Here is a 20565-nt window from a genome sequence, read left to right as displayed (position 1 = left end):
TTTGAAGTATTGATGTCCTGTTTTCTTATCAAATGTGGTTAGTTCCACTTGCGTTGCACTTTTACTCATTGTGAAGCATATAGCTACGGTATGCTTCCTGTGTCATTTTGTGTGCACTAAAGAATGAGATTCCTTTAACACTGTAAGAGAAAAGAATGGGTTAGCCAACTGAATCATGTAGCCTAAGGTAACATATTTGTCGAAGTCACGCAAAAACAGTGGTTGGTGTGGTGCAACAGATAACACCACTACCTGCCACTGAGCTAGCACACCATGTGGGAGACTGGGGTTCGATTCCCAGTCTGGGTGACCGTAGTCTGGGTGCTGCGCTACACCAATAAGAGTCCTTGGGCAAGACTCCTAACACTACATTGGCCCACCTCTGTAATACGAGTAACCTTGTAAGTTGCTCTGGATAAGAGCGTCAGCTAAATACCATAAATGTAAATGTAAAAAACAAACAAAAAAAATGATCGTTGAGCATTTCTATTGGTCCATTTGTCAGGAAATTTGAACCCAACACATGACAATGACAACTGCCAGATTCAAATAATGTCAGATACAGGGTTTTGCGCGACAGCGACAGTATGCGTAATTTGTTGGTATGAATGGTGAATATTTTTTTTTGATATGGGACGAATAAAAGGCCAACCTAAAGTCAAGTCTTCAATTCAGTGTCGTATCGAAGTCGGAATATCATTATCATTAATATGGAGAGTTGCTCAGGTCCACCCATCTTATGCATAACGTTATATATATTACGATGGACGTTACTGTTCAGTGTTTGTATCTTTTAGGATCACTGACCAAAGGTGTGTCTGTGTGCTGAACCTGTATTAGTGATATTTCCAGCCATTATCATATTTCATGTTGAAAGAACCAGAGCAAGTCAGTGCGTTCGTCAGTAACAGGCCGTTGCTTTCCCTGCAGCTGAAACAGTCCGCGGGAACCTCGTTTATTGATAAGGTCAGGGCATGGGCCCTTTATTCTCCCTGTTTACTGTAGTCTAGGAAGCGCTTCGACTGTCTAGCTACAAGAAAAAACTACATCGGTCAGACCCCCACCCCACCCAATCCCCCGACCCGTGTGCAGACGAAAGCTTTTAGGTTTTAGAAGGTGTGGATGTAACCGGACGTTAGCACCCATGTTCTCAGTGACAGCATGTGCCTTAATCTTTCCAGCTCCTGCTTTCACACTCAGGTTCTGTGCTTTAGAATGCTGTGGCCTGCTCACACACACACACACACACACACTTAGGTCTTTCTGTGCTACCAGTCAGCAAATGAGTCTCTCTCTCTCCTGGCAGAGTTACACCCTGCCCTGCCCTACAGGCGCTAATCACAGGCTAAATTTACTAAGCTAGCCTCTAAATTTACCACCTGCTAAAAGGACCGGTCTGTGTTTCTTGATGGCTTTTTATGAAAATATAGAGTAGAGGGACTTTTTTTCTCCCCCTCCTTCCTCCCCAGTCTGACCACATCCTCATCATCACCCACTTTTTTTTTTTGGGATACGTCGAGCTGAAAGCAGAAATTCTGTTGTTTGTGTAGTCTGCTTGGCCTCCACAGTGTTTGGGCGCTATGCTAAAGTTAGCATTAGCAAGAGGCTAAGACAGGGCACCATTGAGACGTTTTGAGCGCTCTGGTGCCCTGCCGCGGGGAGTCGGGTGGAGGTATTAAAAAAAAAAACGTCGGTCGTTATTTGGTTAAGGCCAGAGAGAAGAAGAAGTTTGAGGGGCCTGCAGCCATTGTGGATTTTCGTACACTCCCCCTGCCATTCAGGCATTGTTAGAAGTAGTGGAAATCTGTCAGCCATGGCAACAGAGAATAAAGGGGGTCTTTTCTGAAGACTCTTTTGAACTGTGCCTCGTAATTATGATCTAGAGCTGCGGGGTTTTTCTGTATCGAACGGTTCGTACGAGCCTCTCTGCACTTGGGGAGTCTGAGGCTCTTCCTGCACTTTGTTCCCTATGGGAAAACGGCATGTGTCAGACTTTGCAGTACCACATGTTGCCCATATGAACTGTAAAGCAGACCCTGTGCCATGAGTGCTAAAGAATAGGTGAGGCCGGGTGCTCTGTCGGAGACGCACACGTGATGCTCCGTTTTGACCAATAGAAAGAGACACAGTGTTACATGGATGTTAGTTCAAAGTCAGAAAGAGATTGAAAGATTTATGAAGAATTACTTTATATTAATGAATTATGAGCGTCAGGGCTTTACGTGGAGGATCTTCTCTCATGTAAAACTGAACATGAATATTCAGTCAGCCCACCCTCCCCACTTTTGCCCCTAGATTAACTTTAGCTTGGCTTTAAGGCTAAGCTTTGACCTTACAGACATTGGATTTGTACGAAGTATTTTAGAATTAGAGTCGAGGGAGGGTTGTATAATACTTTTATGCAAAAGGTTGTTATTTTTGACATAAATCTTATCCCTAATATGCAAGGAGTGTGATGTAACCGTGGTTGCTATACTGTCACTTTAATGCTGCGCGTGCACATTTGTTGCTATATGAATGCAGGCTCTTTGGTGACAGGGCTTGACAATGATGGGGACTAATGGTTGTCATTCTGCATCCAACAAGGCCTTGTATGACCAATCGCAACATCCACCCCGGCGCTACAGGCTGACGAGCTCTCATCAGACAACTGCAGCCTAGCTCTAATTACGTTCCTCCTTTCCTTTTGTTCTTTCTCTCTTTCCGTCAGCTGACGTCAGGGTAGAACTGGAGCGTTTGATTTTCAGTATCTGTCGTTAAACCCTGCTCTCCTCTCCCCTGTTCTTGTTGCTGTTGTTGCTGTTGTTTTTTTTCCCCTCTTTTCACTTTCATTCTTTTGTCTTCAACCGCTTTTTCATTTTACAATCCAAATGGATACGATGCTTGTAGTTGTCACTCTTGGTGCTTTGCGAATGCTTCATTGTCTTAATATTACAAATAAAATTGTCAAGTGTATTCCTTGGAGTGAGAGGTCCCCATATTTTATTTTTTTATTTTTTGACTGCTGGCATCTGTCCTTTTATCTGCACGCCTCGTTATGTGGTAACATGCTATGTGTATGCTGGCCGACTTGGGATTTTTGAGCGGTTTGGTCTTTTTCTGACACCCAATTCTTGTCTCAAATGTGATTTAAAAAGTGGTGGGGTAAAACAGGGGAGTGACCGAGCACAGTGACTGTAAAGGCTGTTCCTGCAGTCATTCATTCGCAGAGTTGTTCCTGAACTGTAATTAAGTCTGCTCTTTACCAGAATGACATCTAGGTTGGCCTCAGAGAGCTTCTGGTTCAGGGACAAGCACAGGAGCTGGCTTGAGATGTGCGATCCAGTAGCCAGCACTTTATTTGTCCTTCTGAAATGGAAGTATAAATAGTATGTGGGTTATCAGTTTCACATTAGCCACCCAAAGCTTATGAATAATTGAAGCTGCGCTCTCAACCTGGAGATATGAAAGAAGGAGGATTTTACCCACATACTTTATTCAGGCTGCTTTCTGCACTTTTGCATGGAAAGGCTGAGACTGCTACTCGGGCTGTGCTTGAGACAGCAGACCACATACTATACACTTATGGTTCCATACACAACCATGTCTGAACGAGATGTGTGAAGAACCTTTTAAAGGTTTAAAGAACCTTCATTTGATGTAAAGGCCATTTCCCAATGTTCTTCATGCTCACTTATCTCTCCTACACAGCTCCTTATGGAACCAAAAGTGGTTCCTCTGTGGAATCAGGACTAGACTAAAGGCCTAAAGTGGTGACTTAGCTACCATGATCATTACGCAGTGACGGGGAAATCAACCAATCATGTTTTGAGCCGCAATTTTGCGAGAAACAACATTCACTCTAGGCTTTCTGGAAGTCCTCGATACATCGCTGACTATGAACACAAACAGTAGCTACTCCAAGCACGTTTTAGCCAGATGTTAGAAATGGAAAATAGCAATGGCAACTCTCTGCCAGAATTCTTTACTGGGTCACTGTAAAACTGCTACATACAAAAGTCAAATACAATATATGCTCAAATGTCTGTGGACATCCCTTCCAATGCTGAATGCATTCAGCTACAACAGAAAACGCTGGAGCAGATAAACATGCACCTATTGGCACCATGGCTAGAGGGGTATAAAGCCCCCCAGCATTGAGCAGTGAAGCTGTGTTTTCTGGAATGGTGGTGCACCAACCTGTACTTCTCGAATGAGTTGTACAGGGATGAGGTGGGGTTGCGATCATCCATCATCCTGACCTCACTTCTGCTCTTGTCAGTGACTGCAAGCAAAGTCTCACAGCAGTGTTCCAAAATCTAGTAGATGATCTTCCCTGGACACCAGAGACAGTTACTCCAGCAAGGTTTTTTTTTAAAATACCCTTGATTTCGGAAGAAAAAGTGACTGAGCAGGTGTCCCAATACTTTTGTCAATTTAGTGTAGGTTAATATCTGTTACTAGTTTTGCAGCCTTTATATGTACATGTTTACTCTGCACCAGTGTTAGCTTAGCACAAACCTGTCCTATTAGACTTGCTGTAGCACTAGCAAGAAATTGTTATTATGGTGTGTATAATGTTCTACGTTAACCTGCTTAACATCATCATACAAATCTGTGTTACACTTCACCCTGAGTTAGTCTGCGCTCCCCTCTCCTTTAATGTGCAACAGACCCACATGACCGCCAGAAGTTATGCTTACGGATACCTCCTCCTGGAATGACAGTTATGGGATGCAGTATATCATGAAGATGTATCTGGCTACACACTAGAATATTTGGCCAGAGTAATACATCATGCGAGTATCTTGTGCTTCCTGGAGAAATTCATGTTGGTTTGCATACGTGAAATGGACAAAAGTATTGGGACACCTGCTCAGTCTGTTTATCCATTGGTTTATCCAGTGTATCCTGCTTTTGTTGGAGTAACTGCCTCTACTGTCCAGAGAAGAACTAGATTTTGGAGCACCGCTGTGAGGATTTGATTGCATTCAGCGACCAGAGCCTTAGTGTGGTCAGAGTGTTGGATGATCATCACCCCACCTCATCCCCATCTCCCCAGCTCATACCAAAAGTGTTGGATGGAGCACTATTCATCATTCCAGAGAGCACAGCTCCACAGCTCCTATACCCCTCTTTATGCACCTCTAGCCCACGCCTGGCATTAGGCAGCATGGTGCCAATAGGTTAATGTTCATCTGCTCCAGAGAGTCCTATTCTATCAAATCCCCAATAATAATAATAATAATAATAATAATAATAATAATAATAATGTCATACAGTCAGAAAATATCATATGAACTTAATTTAGCTTCTTAGCCTTAAAGGAACCATCTGTGGTTTCTGACTTCCATATTTCACTACTGTTTAGTTTTCACTTACTATTTAGTTTATTTGTGACATACAGTGCCAGCGGAGGATGGGTTCCCCTTTTGAGACTTGGTTCCTCTCAAGGTTTCTTCCTCTCGATCTGAGGGATTTTTCCCTTGCCACTATCGCCTTCGGCTTGCTCAAAAGAAACCCGGGCTCGGATCTCTGAGAGGCTGCTTTGTGACAACATTCGTTGAGATAAGAGCTATAGAAATACATTTCAACTCAGTTCTATTAAATCATAGATAGAATCATAGATGCCATATGGAATGGAAAGCTGTATTCTCTATGGCATAGTTGAAGAATTAGAGTTTAGCACATGGGACTGACTTACTGTGAACGTCTAACACTGTTATTTTTTAATTCAAAGGAAAAATTGAAAGATCCAAAACAGCTGTAAAACCCCCAAAAACTTACAACTTAAAAAGTTACATAAGAGTCTTGGAATTATTATCCAAGATATAGCCACTTGAGGAGAATATGGTGGTGTTGATTAGTCCATTTTCTGAGACAGTCTTTGCTACGTTTTTTTAGTTTTTTGCTTCCATAACACTTCAGAGCAGCACACACCTCTAATTCTGCTAGGTATCATAAAACAGGGTTGATACGTGAACCAGGTCTTGTCGTGGTGCTGTAAACCAGGCAATCAGATCAGAGCCCATGAAATCATCCACACACCTACCATAAAAGGTTGGAATTAATCAGCATGATTCATTCCAAGGCCAAAACATTGGCAAAATCACTCCTGGCCATTTTTCACCCCGGCCAAAGTCACGGTGAATTCTATATTTTATACGTTTGAGTTCACTGAACCTCCAACAGCAACCAAAGAACATTAATACTTACACTACATGTCTAACTATTTGTGGACACCCCTCCTAATGAATGCATTCTGCATCCCGATACAGAAGTACTGCCAATAGAATAGGGCTCTCTGCAGAAGATAAACATGAACCTATTGGCACCATGCCTAATGCCAGGAGTGGGCTAGAGGGATATAAAGACCCCCAGCATTAAGCTGTGGAGCAGTGGAGCAGTGTTCTCTGAAATGATGGATGGTGCTCCATTTAATATTTTTGGGACGAGTTGGGGAGTTGGGAATGAGGTGAGGTGGTGATCATCCAACACCCTGACTTCTTTAAGACTCTTGTCACTGAATGCAATCAAATCCTCAAAGCAATTCCCCAAATCTATTAGAAAGCTTATTTGCACAGTAGAGACTTAGAGTAGAGAATTTTTAACACCCTTTTCAATACCCTTGATTTTGGCAAAAAGTGTTAAACTCACAGGTGTCCCCAAACTTTTGTTCATTTCGTATTTTAATCTGCATTGAGCCCAAAAGAGTGTAATTGGCCTTGCTTTCTCTCAGGGTGGGTTTGGATTTATCATTGCGATGATGATCAACGTGGGAGTCTGTTAGCTGACGTGACAGAGTTTGACAGTTGGAGCTCTCCTCAGAGTGCACTGAGCTGTCCAATAACGTTGGGTTCTCATCAGTCCTAAAAGATGTGGTTAGCTGCTTCACGTGTCTTAAAGGAAGCACGTGCTACTCCTCACCCTGCCAACTTGGTGGTAGCATTGTGGGATGAGGAGACCTAGCTAGTGGGTGAGAACCGGCCATGATTTGGATAGTAAATCAATAAATATGTCATTTTGTAAAAAGGAGTCTTTACAGAGCGTGCCATGCCTGCCACGCTGAATAGGTGAATGAGTTTACATTCTGTCCTAGTTATGAAAGACCTGTCTCTCATTCATAATGGCCAGAGTGACGCTCCTCTCCGGTATTCCTCTCATACTCTCTCATACACGATCCAAATAACCCCCCCCCCACACACACACACACACACACACGCAGAGTAGAGGCCAGCTCGTGCTTGCAGCACATGCACACACACTCCGCTCATTCCACTGCATATCAGCCTGAACCGCTGCAGGATGATGGGGCGCAAGCAAGCGAGAGAGAGAGAAAGAGAGGCAAAGAGAGAGAGAGAGAGAGAGAAGGACAGCCTGCTGTTCCTCTCACTTTGGATGGCCTCCAAGTCTGTGGCAGCAAAGAGAGAGATGACCTCTCGCTCACCTCGTCCTCACGGAAACGCATGCGCACACACACGCGCATGCACACCCAGGCTCCCATCTATATTTCATACCAGAAATATATCCCCCAGACAGTGCTTTACACCCACTGTGGACGGCTGCAGGCCGAGGCCGGGAGGAGGGGAAGGCAGGGCCTAAATCAGCTTCCAGCACGCCAACCTGCATGCCAGGGCCAAGAAAAACACAGCCATCACCATCACACCGTCATCTAGAGAAACGTGCCTCCCTCCCTGTGCTACAGGAGGAGTGGATTAACAAGAGATTGATGCAGAAATACATAATAATATGTTCATCGGTGAGAGAAAGAGACGCAGCAGTTCCCGGTTTGAAGGTGGAAATGGCTACACTGGCAGTGTCAAAACAATGCTTTCTACTTCAGATGGCTGGCAAGACAGACTGTGCCAAGAAATCATGCCACACATTCATGTTGAACGAATCATTTCAACTGTTATGGCCAGAAGGTACAGCATTAAAGCATCAACGCTTCATCTGTAATACAAACAGCCTATACCTATATAGTCTACTGTAAAGTCTTTAGCATCTAGGCAAATGTAAAGATATGTATCTGGTCAGTAAGCATTTATTTGTCATATTAATGAATTGCTCAGAATGTCAAATTAAAACATGAACATGAAAATAAATACAAATGAACAATGTGTTTGGTGTGAATGATGGTGCTGACTTACTCAAAAGCTCTCATCAAGCAAAACCTGCATTTTGGTGACCAAAAAGAACTCAGCCCAACCTACAGTGGTGCTTGAAAGTTTGTGAACCCTTTAGAATTTTGTACATTTCTGCATAAATTTGACCTAAAATGTAATAAATGAAATTACAATAAATTAGGCAAAATTATTAGACCTGGTCATTTATTTACTAAGGAAAATGATCCAATATTACATATCTGTGAGTGGCAAGCATTATGTTTGGAGAAAAGAAAAACACTGCATTCCAGCATAGAAATATATCTCATCTGTGAAACATGGTGGTGGTAGTGTCATGATTTGGGCCGGTTTTGCTGAATATGGGCCAAGACAACTTGCCATCACTGACTGAACAACGAATTCTGAAAAATGTCAGGACATCTGCCTGTGAGCTGAATCTCAAGAGAACATGGGTCATGCAGAAAGACAATGACCCTAAGCCAAGTCCAATAGAAATGTTGTGAAAGAACCTGAAGCAAGCAGTTCATGGGAGGAAACTCACCAACATAACAGAGTTGAAGCTGTTTTGGACAGAGGAATTGGCTAAAATTCATCCAAGCTCAACTGCAGGACTAATCTAACAGTTACCCGAAACAATTAGCTGCTTGTGTGAAAATCTGATGAACTTTTAGATTAAATTTATGCAGAAATAGAGAAAATTCTGAAGCGTTTACAAATGTTCATGATTGCGGCTTTTCCTGTGTCATTGTCCGCAGAAGAGAAGCTCCAACTCAGCCCTCAATACAACGAAAGCCATGGGGGCAAACAGGGATCTGTGCTAAAAGCTAACACAAGCAGAGAGGCTATTACCATTTCTTCTCTCAAACATCTCCAACATTTCTCAACTCCCTCAAAAACACACTGGACCTGACTACCTTAGCTGAACCAAACTGGAGCTAAACACACACCAGAAGGGGAGGTATGGGCTTATCTTTTTTTACCAGTAAGACTTGAGGAAGACAAACCCAGGGGAGTGAGTAGATGCAGATGAGTCTGGGAAGGGATTTAAAAAGATTTTTGCTACTACTGCAACATCTGGCGACATGGCCAGGTCAGACAAATCTAAAGGCCACAAAACCCCTGTTGGGACAAAAACAGACTAGTTTGCCTCAGGGCAGGACTAGTTTGCCAGAGAACATCTAGACAAAGACCAGGATTTCTTGAACAATGTGCTTTGGACAGAAAGAAAAGGTTTTTCTCACCAGAAAACTGCATTTCTATTCATTACATTTGACAATTCTGTTTATAAATATTAATTTTAAGAGATTCAATTAAGACATGTAAAGACATTTTTTTCATGGGATGTCCTAATGTTTTCACATAACTGTGTGTATATATATATATATATATATATATATATATATATATATATATATATATATGAGTTAGCTGAGTTAACTTTTAGCCTTGCCCCACCTCGCAAAAAAATAGGCCGATACTTTCTCGTTTGGTGTGTGTTTAGCTCCAGTTTGGTTCAGCAGAAGTAAGCCAGTTTGTTTTAGAGGGTGCAGACGTTGGAGAGATGAGATGATAAAATCTACTCTAGTGTTTAGCTCACGTCCCTGTTTGTCTCCTCAGCTATCGCTTAATCAAGTACCTTATTTGCCGTTAAGAAAAAGTTGCTACTTTCTCTTCTGGTGTGTGTTTAGCACCAGGTTCGGCATTCAGGTGAGGCAGCCCAGGTAGTTTTAGAGGGTGCGGGCGTTGTAGAGATGAGATGATAAAAGCTTAGCTTTTAGCCTAGCTCGCATCCCTGTTTGCCTCCTCGGCTATCGCTTCATCGCGTGCTGTACTTACTGTTAAAGAAAAGATGGTACTTTTCTTCTGACGTGTGTTTAGCACCAGTAGGCCAGTCCAGTTTGTTTCCGATGAAGCGGATTCACCCAGTGTTAGCTTTTCCCTGTTTGGAACAGCCACGGTCACAAGACCTTGTTCATGCAGTAAGACGTATTCCCATCACTGTCTTGTTTCAGGGTTTTGTCAGCTTTCACTAGGGCTTTCTGTGGTGCGCTAGGCGTATGTTCATTTTGGAGGTGTGAATGAACAAGTTAGGACTGTTACCCAACAGTTCTGGGGTTTGGGAGTTGACCTATTTTCCTGCCCTGTTTTGGTAATGCCTGATTTCCTTTGGAAAGAGGACGCGACAGTGTTGTGTGGGTCACGGTATGTCACTTCCATGTACCGAACTCTCATTACTCAACTATGCCAAGGGAAATTGGACATTCTAGGGCCCCTTTAAAGCATTCAACATTGGCCTACTACTCATACAAGTCAAAGAACCTGTTCAGTAGAACCATTCCTTGCGAAGAATGTTTATTCCCCCGTTCATAACCAAATGCACTCCTCTGCTCTTTAGCAAATCACAACACCCTTTCCTTCCAAAATGATTGTTCCCCTCTTTACCACCCGTGCATTGAACATTGGTACATGTTTCATAAGCTCTTTTTTTCTTTCATGTTTATTTTATTTGCTTAATAGCCATCTGGTTTCAATGATCAAAATCCCCACCCCCTCAACCACCCCTTCTTTTCCTCTCTCTGGTTTTCTCCAGTCCTCTCAGTGTACTGTATCATTATCATTGTTGTTTGGCTGGCCTTGCTGTAAACTCTGGGCCTGTGAGCTCTGTTCTCTCTCACCTCCTGCCTGCCTCCAGCCGCCTCTGGAAAGTTTTCCTCGGCCTTAATGCTGGCACCGAGCTTCAACTCTATATACGTGTTTATGAAGTCCTGACAAAATCCTTCCCTTTCAGCCTCTCCCTCTCTCCTTCACTTCCTCTCTGCCTCCCTCCGGGACCTGACAGGCCGGTATTTAATTTCAGCTCTCTTCCCCGAAAGAGAAGGACTCTGCAGGCCCTGTAATGGAGTGTGTGCATGTGTGTGTAGGCCATTTTGTGAATCTCTGTGGTGGACCTGACTAAAGGCTATGATGGAGATGGGTTCGCCCTATGGGGAGGTCTCTGTTACCCCAGTAATGGAATTTTAGAAGTGCTTTGTCAACATTGGAGTCTTTTTAGGTGCTGAATGGGCTCGACACTCTTAGAAAAAAGAGGCTAAAAAAGCTGCAGCTGACATGTGAAACAAACCAATGTGAAGCAAACCAAACAAGCTGAAATACTAATATAACTCCAATAAGTATTTGGACAGTGACAAATTCGTTGTAATGCAGCCTCTGTAAACCACAACAATTGATTTGAAAAAATGACAGTCAGATTTACATCAATGAATTTTACAAAAATATTGCATTAATCATTTACACAGTGCCTCTATTTTCATGAACTAACGTAATTATAAATATAAGGATGATTTTTAATACTTGCAAATCATTTCCAGTCAATGACTGTCTGAAGTCTGGAACCCATGGACATCATCAAACGCAGAGTTTACTCCCTTGAGATGCTTTGGCAACCCCCTATACTTGGAGTCAGTTGACTGACATGGCCATATTCGAACACTCCATCCCAAGCCCTTGGTAGAGCTGAAAGTATAGCTCTATACATGTCAGAATTCATCCTGTTTTCAATCTAATTCTCCTTCTTTCATCAATAAACACCATACAGGCCAACAGTACCTCCACCATGTTTGACAGATAACGTGGTATTGCTTCAGATAATGAACCATTCCTTTTTTCATCTTCAAAGTCAAGGAATCTTGGTTTTCAAAAAATCTTGTCCAAGACCTGGGCAGGTTTTGTAAGGTTTCCTAGCAGTCTAGTCTGGCCAGTGGTTTGCATTTTGAAGTAATCCTTCTATATTACAATTATAAAGGTGTCTCTTGATTATAGACTTTGGGAAAAATACACATATCTATTAGTGCATTCCTTTTTTACTAAATGTAACAAACTGTTGATGTTGGTCTCTTCTAAAGTATACTTCGATAGGTTTGTTTTGTTTTTCAGTCTGATGATGACCTCCTTCACTTAAATCCACACATTAGTGTTTCCAGATGCGACTACCAGATGCAAATGCAACCTTTGGAATCAACTCCAGACCTTTTAATAACGGGGAAACACATGGCTATGAAACTGCATATCTGTCAATTGTTAAATTACTTTTGAGCCTGTAAAACTGGAGGCACTGGGTAAAAACGTTTGTAATTCCTAAACAGTTCATTGAATATTTTTGTCAAACCCTTTGAATTAAAGCTGAAAGTCCACACCTCAACCATCTTCAAACTTCTTGATAGCTTTGTGTTAAATCTACGGAGGTGGTCTACAGAAGCTAAAGTAAAAAAAACCCTGGATCGGATTTTAACAACGATGCTAAGTGTGAAACATTGCAGGCTGGAGGTGTGTAGACCTAGAAGCCCACTAAAGCCGGTGTGGAGCTGCTGGATCTTGAAATACGGTAAGGCTCCTTAGACTTCATGTTACACTTCAGTTGACACTGTCGTTGTAATATGTCTCTAAGCTGGGGCTGTGAGTGCCCGGTGATGAAACTGTGGTATAGGTCCAAGGGTGGAGCACTCCATTGTTATTGTGCACCAAGTCACACTGTTCATTTGGGAGTTACTCTGAGAACTCTGATGTTTGAAAGCTTTGGCCCTAGTTGAAAAACCCGTGATTCATTAATCCCTCATTGGCCTTCTCTATTGCTTTTGTTAACAGGATGTAAATATGTCGTAAATCTAACATTCATAAGGATATATGTGGGTTTGGTGTGTCATGTCTGGCTCTGCATGCTTTTCATAAGCTTTCAGAGCACATGGCACAGTCATGTGAGCTGTGGTGCAGTATATTACAGTTTTTAGGAAACACTGGACTTCAAAACAAGTCTTGAAAGCATTTTCTTTTCTTTATTTTACACAATGCACGGTCAAAGCTGTGAAGTCTACGGGTAACCCAGTGGTGTGGGCATGCAAATAAAACCATTAGCCTTCTCTTCATGTCGGCACATTTACATTTGATAACAGTCCTATAGGTCCTATAGGTGCAGCTTTCACTATCTGACGTAACGCATTAGCATTGTAAAATCTCAGGGCCGAAGGGAGCTGTAGTGTGCAGCTTGAATTGTGAGGGCCGATCGGGCAGCGCGATTGCAGCGCTGAGAACAGAGGAATCTGCCTGTGGTTTTTCTCTCCGTGTGCTCTTTCCCAGAAAGATGAATCAGAGGGGGTGACCGCTGAGTGGCCCAGGCTCCTTTCATCCCTGTCTTAAATCTCCCAGAGTGCTGAAGGGGGTCCAGGACCAAACCATCTCACGCTCCCGGGGGGATCCACTGAGCCGTCTGACTCACACAGCTGTTTGGGTAGCCCCAGCCAGCATTCCAGCTCAGGGGACTGAACTTGGACTCTAAAGTGTGATCACACCATCCTCAAACACTGAATTTATGAAGTGCATGAAATGGATACATGTTCATTCTGTGTGCTACAGGTCAAAATGTGCTTGGCATTTTGACGTGTGTTCCTTCCTTTTCAATGAATTGTAAATCAATTCAAGAGTGCCTGTTTTTGTGTGTGTCTCTCAAATTTCATTGCATCTTAATTTAACAGGATTTTTAAGCACCCAAAGCAGGATGTGGCTGATGTAGAACATGCACTGACTTCTTCTGTTCTGTGACTGGTAAATCACTGCCTTTGAAAGTCACTAAATGCAGTCAATCAGCCAATACAAGAGTAATGCTAACCATTCACTAGAAGACTTTACAAAGACTCTCAACATACTTTTAAAGAGTAAAGTCTGACATTTCCTCGCATCTAAAGACAATGTGTCAATACTCAAAGGTAATTTTTCCCTTTTTCTCATAATTTGGTAGTGCAAAATAACCCATCCATAGCTCCCCCTAGTACAAGCTGTGCTCTCAACACTAGGAGTGTAAGAACTCTCCTCTAATACATATGGAGCCACCCACTGCCTCTTCTTAAACTGCAGCCAATGCAACATTGCTGGGCAGCCAACCCACTCTAAGGAAAGCACCAGCTCACCAGCTAACAGACGCCTGTGCCAGCTAGCATCAGTTCAGAGAGATGAGGGCAGAGAGCATCAATCTACCCACCCGGAGAGAGCATGGCCAATTGTGCTCTCTTGGACTCTGGTCACTGATGGCAAAACTCGTGACCCCCAGGCCATAGTGGTAGCGCATTAGGTCGCAGATAATTTTGCAAACACTGAGAATCTTGCAGGTCACTATTCGCAAGACTGTGGACAGGACCCTGGTTAAAAGAGATAGGACAGCAATATGCTGTCTGGTGTTGAAGAGAGCTCACCTATGGGTTATTCAAAAATATTATAGTGTTTAAAATATTAAACATGGTTGATTTGATGGTAATGTCAGACAGCATGTGGGAGGCCAGCATCAATGAAAATACCAAACCAATATCCTTTAATTACCAAGGAGCCTAATTAGTTCTTTCTAATAAGGTTAATATTGACCTTCCAGGTATGCAGTGTACAGATTATGCCCTATGAATAACTTTCCAATTACCAATAAATGACTAAGTGCATAAGCTGGACCCTCACCAATCACAAGGCTGATTTTTTTCTGAAACTTTAACAAAACAACACACTGTTCCACACTGTTCATTCAAGGAAAAAATAGGTGAAAGCTGAATACACACCCACCATATCCAAATAGGCATATTCAGTCCATCTATTTGTTCATCTGTTTCTCCCCCACTCATGATGTGGAACTGATGCGAAATACCAAACATATTACATCATTTATAAACATAAATTTTCCACATCCCAAAATGAGGACATGTCCAGGTAAAAGAGGATGTATGGACACCATACACAAGCTAGGCTTAGTATATAAATTTAGATATGTAAATAGATCTTAGTATATAGATGTAGATATATATTTCACTTTTATTTTTTTTCACTCATGCTGTTGGACAGAGGAATGTCAATCCAGCGTGATCATTAGAATATTAGGACCACACCCAGACATTAACAGATATCATATGTGTCAGCCAACTGTTGCTGGACGTTTAATATCACACCCAATTTTTTATTCTATACAGTTTTTAAAACTGGGATAGAAAAAAGGATAATAGCAATTTTTTGGACGTTGTGTAGCCCACTAGCTTATCTCCAAGCTACCAAATGTCTTTAGAGCAACATAACATCTTCCTTCTGTGTATCACTTTATGGAATCTGTGGAGCACATGCCTTCCACAGCTTCTCCATCTTCATAGATTTCTGTTCTGGGGTGCGTTTCCCATACAAAGCCAGAGTCTAATATTGAACTAACATGGTCTGATGCATCGTGAAACTAACTAACTTCTGAACTACAGCCGTTTCCTAAATCCGCCATACCTTGTTTATATCACATTAGTTTTAATCATATTGGTTTTAACCAACATCTGCACTTTTCTATTATGCCAAAATATAGTTATATAGAGTTGTTACTGAAATCACTTTATTAATGTATTTTTAGGGTATTTGTATTGTAAGCATACACTATCACCACCAATAACAATAATATTAAAAGAATTGTAATAATAGAATAATAATAATAATAATAATAATAATACTAATGATAATAACAATGATAGGCAACTCTTCTATTAGCTATCCCAGTGACTGTATAGGCTGCAAAACATAAAAGAAAGTATAAAAATAATATTATTAATACCAGGTCCGAAACCTCTCAGCAGCATGGTTACTTCCGTAGTTCCAACTATGGTGTCGCACCTGCATTGTTCAAACTATGTAAACTGCTATCATAGCTTCTAGGAGGCGCAGCCCTGTTTGGTTTTGACAGTTGAAACAGTTTAAGGATATTGAATCAGGGTGCTGACTACAAAAGGTTTCCTCAACATAAAACCTTGTTACATTAAAGCATGCACTAGACAGAAAACCAAGGCATTCTGCTGTTGCCCTGTACTTCAGAGAATAAGAGAAAGACAGCTTATATAAAAGGAATGGGATAACTCAGTTTATTGACTTTGTTCAAACAAGTTAAGGAACATAATGTTAGCGTTGGAATGCAAGAACGGAAACATTAAAAATACTGGTTCCGCTCGGAGCAGCCTGATCATTCTCAAGTCATTCTCAAACTGAGTCAAGTTGTTAAGTTATTTCCCAACAGACTTGCTTATGTACTTTCTGACACTGTCTGACATTCCGTAATACATGTAAAAACGGACAAAAGTATGTTGCATAGCTCAAAACAGTAGCAGCAGCCCCCATAGTCTCGATTCCCCCGTAGTTGTTTTTTTTTTTTTTTTGCTCCGAAGAAACTTCCAAAGTGATCTCAGATCACACTATAAGACTGTTCCTGCCTCTACCGAGGCCCAGCTCCATAAAGCTCTGCATTGCACCAGCAGCAGGAAATGACCAAACCCTGACTGTGGGCTAAAAATAAGGCACGTTGTTAGAGGAGAATAGGACCAGGAAGGCAGCAGAGTACAGCAAATATTATTCCTATTTAACCACTGGCCTACCACATCCCTCAGATAGAAAAAGAAAAAGGGGAAGGGAGGATTAAAGCGTGTAAGGCCTCGAGGAATAGATATCTGACTGAGCGAACTGAGTGGAAAGTAAGAGAAAGAATTAGGAAGCAGAATTAAAACTGCAGCTGCTTTTCCAACTTTTTCAAGCACTGAGGCAAAGTGCCTGAGCTCATAAGTGTTGAGGATTTTCTTCTGTTGTTCTTCTCTCTCTTTCAGAGGCCCATTCACTCTTTCTATTGTAAAACCAGGGAAAAAGAAAAGTTTTGCTGGGCTGTAATGTTGGCACTGGACCCATGTCACGCCCCCCCACCAACTTCCACCCCCCCAAACCTTCCTCGCTCTCTGGCAAGCTACGAGCTGCCTGGCACTGCGCAGAGCTGAGCTAAGAATGGAGCACTCCGCCGCCTCACGCAATGCGGTGTTCTGAAATTTCCTGCAGTAAAAGCCTGATTGGGAAGACACCCGTTAAAAATTGTGCGAGGAAAAAGTGCTCCAGGCCCAGCAGCCAGAGCGAGAGCAAAAGAGAGAGCGAGAGAGAGAGAGAGAGGGTCAAATTAAAGACAGATATGAAAGCAAACAAGTCACAGAGGAGAGCGCAGGAAGAAAGCAAGGAAGTCGGGTCAGTTCTGCTCCTGGACTGACCACTGGCTACTTTCTCTTCCCCTCTCGCGCTTTCTCTCTCTCTCTTTCTTGGCCCCTCCTCGCAGTTCCTCTCCCGCTCTTTCAAACTCTGTTTTCGTTTAAACTGTGGCGAGGCTCCCTCTTGCCATGTTTCCCAAACCAAGAGCTATTTCCTGATTTACTCCCTCTTTTATATAATTATTCCACAATCTTATGTTGTCTTTTTTTTTTTTTTTGCCTCTGTTCTCTTTTGCAGTGCTGCATGTTTTCAGTTGAAGGCAACATCATGGCCTTTTTAGGCCAGAGGTTCTTTGTGGCCTGGCATGAATCCACACAGGTCAAAGGTCAGCAGGGATTTTAGAGAATGAAAAGACAGAGAAGCAGTGAGAAAAACGGTCTATTAAGAAATGCATGCCCTTGTTTTCATTCAAAGCAACAAAAGCATGACTTGATGGCGATTGCATCTTTTACCAGGTTGATCAGCTTTAGTTTGTCTCAGCCTCATTTGGAATCAGTCTTGCTTCTGCCTCGGGTTGAGATCAGGGTCCGGAAACTGTTGTCAAGACCAGCCAAGTCCATTAAAGCCACCGTACGCACACACCACACAATGCTGTTTAGCGTCATGTAGCATAACCTAGCAGATATAGAAGAAAGAGGAGCTATACTACACAGCAACGTAATGCAATCGACCCTATCACTATAGTACATTACATTTACATTTATGGTATTTAGCTGACGCTCTTATCCAGAGCGACTTACAAGGTTACTTGTAATACAGAGGTGGACCAGCGTAGTGTTAGGAGTCTTGCCCAAGGACTCTTATTGGTGTAGCGCAGCACAGTCACCCAGACCGGGAATCGAACCCCAGTCCCCCACATGGTGTGGTAGCCCAGTGGCAGGTAGTGGTGTTATCTGTTGCACCACACCAACAATAGGAGAGTGAAGACTAGCAAAGTCAGCTACTGTTTTTTTTTTCATCACTAGGTACTACGTTTAAAGGAAAGCATGGCTCCCCAGCTCCGATATAACAGCTGACCACATAACAACAGACATCTGTGCTGACCAACATCAGACTAGGAATGATGTGGGGAGAAGGTACCATCAACCCACACCTTAGAGAGCAATAACAGCATAGGCCAATTGTGCTCTCTCTGACTCAGGCTGCTGATGGCAAGCAGCATGATCTGGAATTCAAACCAGTGATGCTCATATCATAGTGGCAGCACCTTAATCCACTGAACCACTGTGGATCCCCTTCACAAGTAACTAATAATTTTCACTATCAGAGTGAACTGGCTGTTCTTTATTCTGTCTATAGTGCAATTCAGTTCTGCCAACATGGGCATGAATAAATTGCACAAGTAGTTTGTTGGCAGCTAATATATTTACTTTGAGCCTAAAACCACATGTTAATTAGACGGTTTTATGTGTTGCGGCTCAAATCAAATAAAAAACTTGTGAAACACTGTCAGGTTTTTATTATTAAAAAAGAAGTGGGAGATAAATAGAGAAAATAGAGAGGAGAAGGAGAACAGTGAAAGAAGAGAGATAAATAGAGTCCTAGTGGATGGAAGGAGGGTGAAGTGGTGGACAAGGAGGCTGATTTGGAGGCAGAAGTGGTTGATGTACAGGATTTGCTAGAAGAGGACTGCAGTGTCAAGCAGCATGGAGTCATGAGGGACTGCATGTAGGCCCAGGGGCTATGGCAACTTCACAAGCTATCTTGGTATTATAATGTCAGCTACCATTCACATAATAAACAAAGCTGAACACACATGTAGGCGTCAGTGGACATACACACTTGCTGTAAACCTAAGTAATTGAAATTGTGTGCCACGACGTCTACACTACCCAGTCTAAACACACTTGCACATTGGCACAAATATTATGAGCTCTCTATGAGGAAACAGGCCGATTGGGATAGCGACAATACGTCCACTTACACATCTTTGTTGTGAAGACTGCTGAGACAGCTCTTCATTACAAGCCGGTAATCTCAATATAATTAAAAGGGAAAATTTACTGCATGTCCCAACGCTTGTAGACATATCTCCCTATTTGTAAATGGTGGTGCACTTTTCTACTGTGCAGCGACCCTTGCACAAATATGGCCTTCATGGATTAAGTTAAAATCGTTTAGACCACTATGAATAAGGGGATGAAATAGACTAGGCCACTAGGGAGAACATATGGTGCACATATTCATAAAAACCATACTATTACAAAAAGAATATGAAACATTGGGGTGGATCCATTGTATTTTGGGCTTGTGTTGCAGCCAGTGGCACCGGGAACATTTCACTGGTAGAAGCAAGAATGGATTCAATTAAATAACAGCAAATTCTGGAAGCAGGGAGTCCAATAATTTAACAGGTCCCCCAAATGTTGCATATTTAACTTCATGCCTTTTGGAAATCAGGTCATCTTTGACTCGCTTAACTATTCCTAGTGACAGAGCAAGGGTGCAACTAATACATGCTGTGTTTTTCACCCTCTATTGCAGTAAGTAGCAATATTCTTTTTCTTGACTGGCTTTTGCAGAGTCCTCCAGGTCTCTCAGAACTTGATCTCCACCAGTCCTGGTAACTGCCATTTCATACTTACATTACAAACTAAGGAAATGGCTACCTAAGAATGCTTTGCTTCTTCTTATAGCCTTCTTCTGCTTCATAGCTGTCCTTTATTTTAAAGTTTAAAGTGCTAGACAGCTGCTTAGAGGAGCTCATGGCTGCTGATTGTTGGCATGTGATTTCAGGAGTCAAATTTATGAAGCTTTGACATTTGCATCACCTTTCCTAGTGATGACTGTGAACAGGCTAAAGCCCTACCTAAGGTAGAGAGCTCAGATTTCTTGGCCTGCCCAAACCTTTATATGGTGCTTCTTGCTTAACATGTTCAAAAGAAGGTTTTACCTTTTACTTTTTGAGGTCACTTCATCTTCTACTCATGTTGCTATTTATGGTAACACAAATTCCAGACAGGGTGCCCAAATTTTTGCATTCCACTGCCTAAAAAAAACACATCTTATCTTTCACATGCTTGGTTCGCTAACCACAAAACTTGTAGCACTGTAAGACTGAGTGGCAGTCTTTTGTTTGGCATTACGCATCTTGCAGCTCACCAGCATTTTGGGCTCACAAAGTGGGTTTAATCCAGCATTCAGCTCCTCTTGACGGGGGCAGTAAGAGCACAGACTGAATGTATTCAGCTGTCCACTCACAGAGCTCAAGAGTGGATATAATCTATATAAACACATCCATGTACTAAACACTGGCATATCCATTTGCTGATGACTAGTATTGCATTTTCACTAAATAAACCAAAGCCATACTGGCCCTGACTGCAGATTACTGACAGTGAATCCAAACTCAAACGACACCCAGCCGCCATTGTAATTGGTCTTTTGGAAT

Source organism: Salminus brasiliensis, chromosome 4 (assembly GCF_030463535.1).
Source record: "Salminus brasiliensis chromosome 4, fSalBra1.hap2, whole genome shotgun sequence".
NCBI lineage: Eukaryota > Metazoa > Chordata > Actinopteri > Characiformes > Bryconidae > Salminus > Salminus brasiliensis.
The sequence above is the reverse complement of the archived record's forward strand: the minus strand, read 5'-3'. Positions refer to the sequence as shown.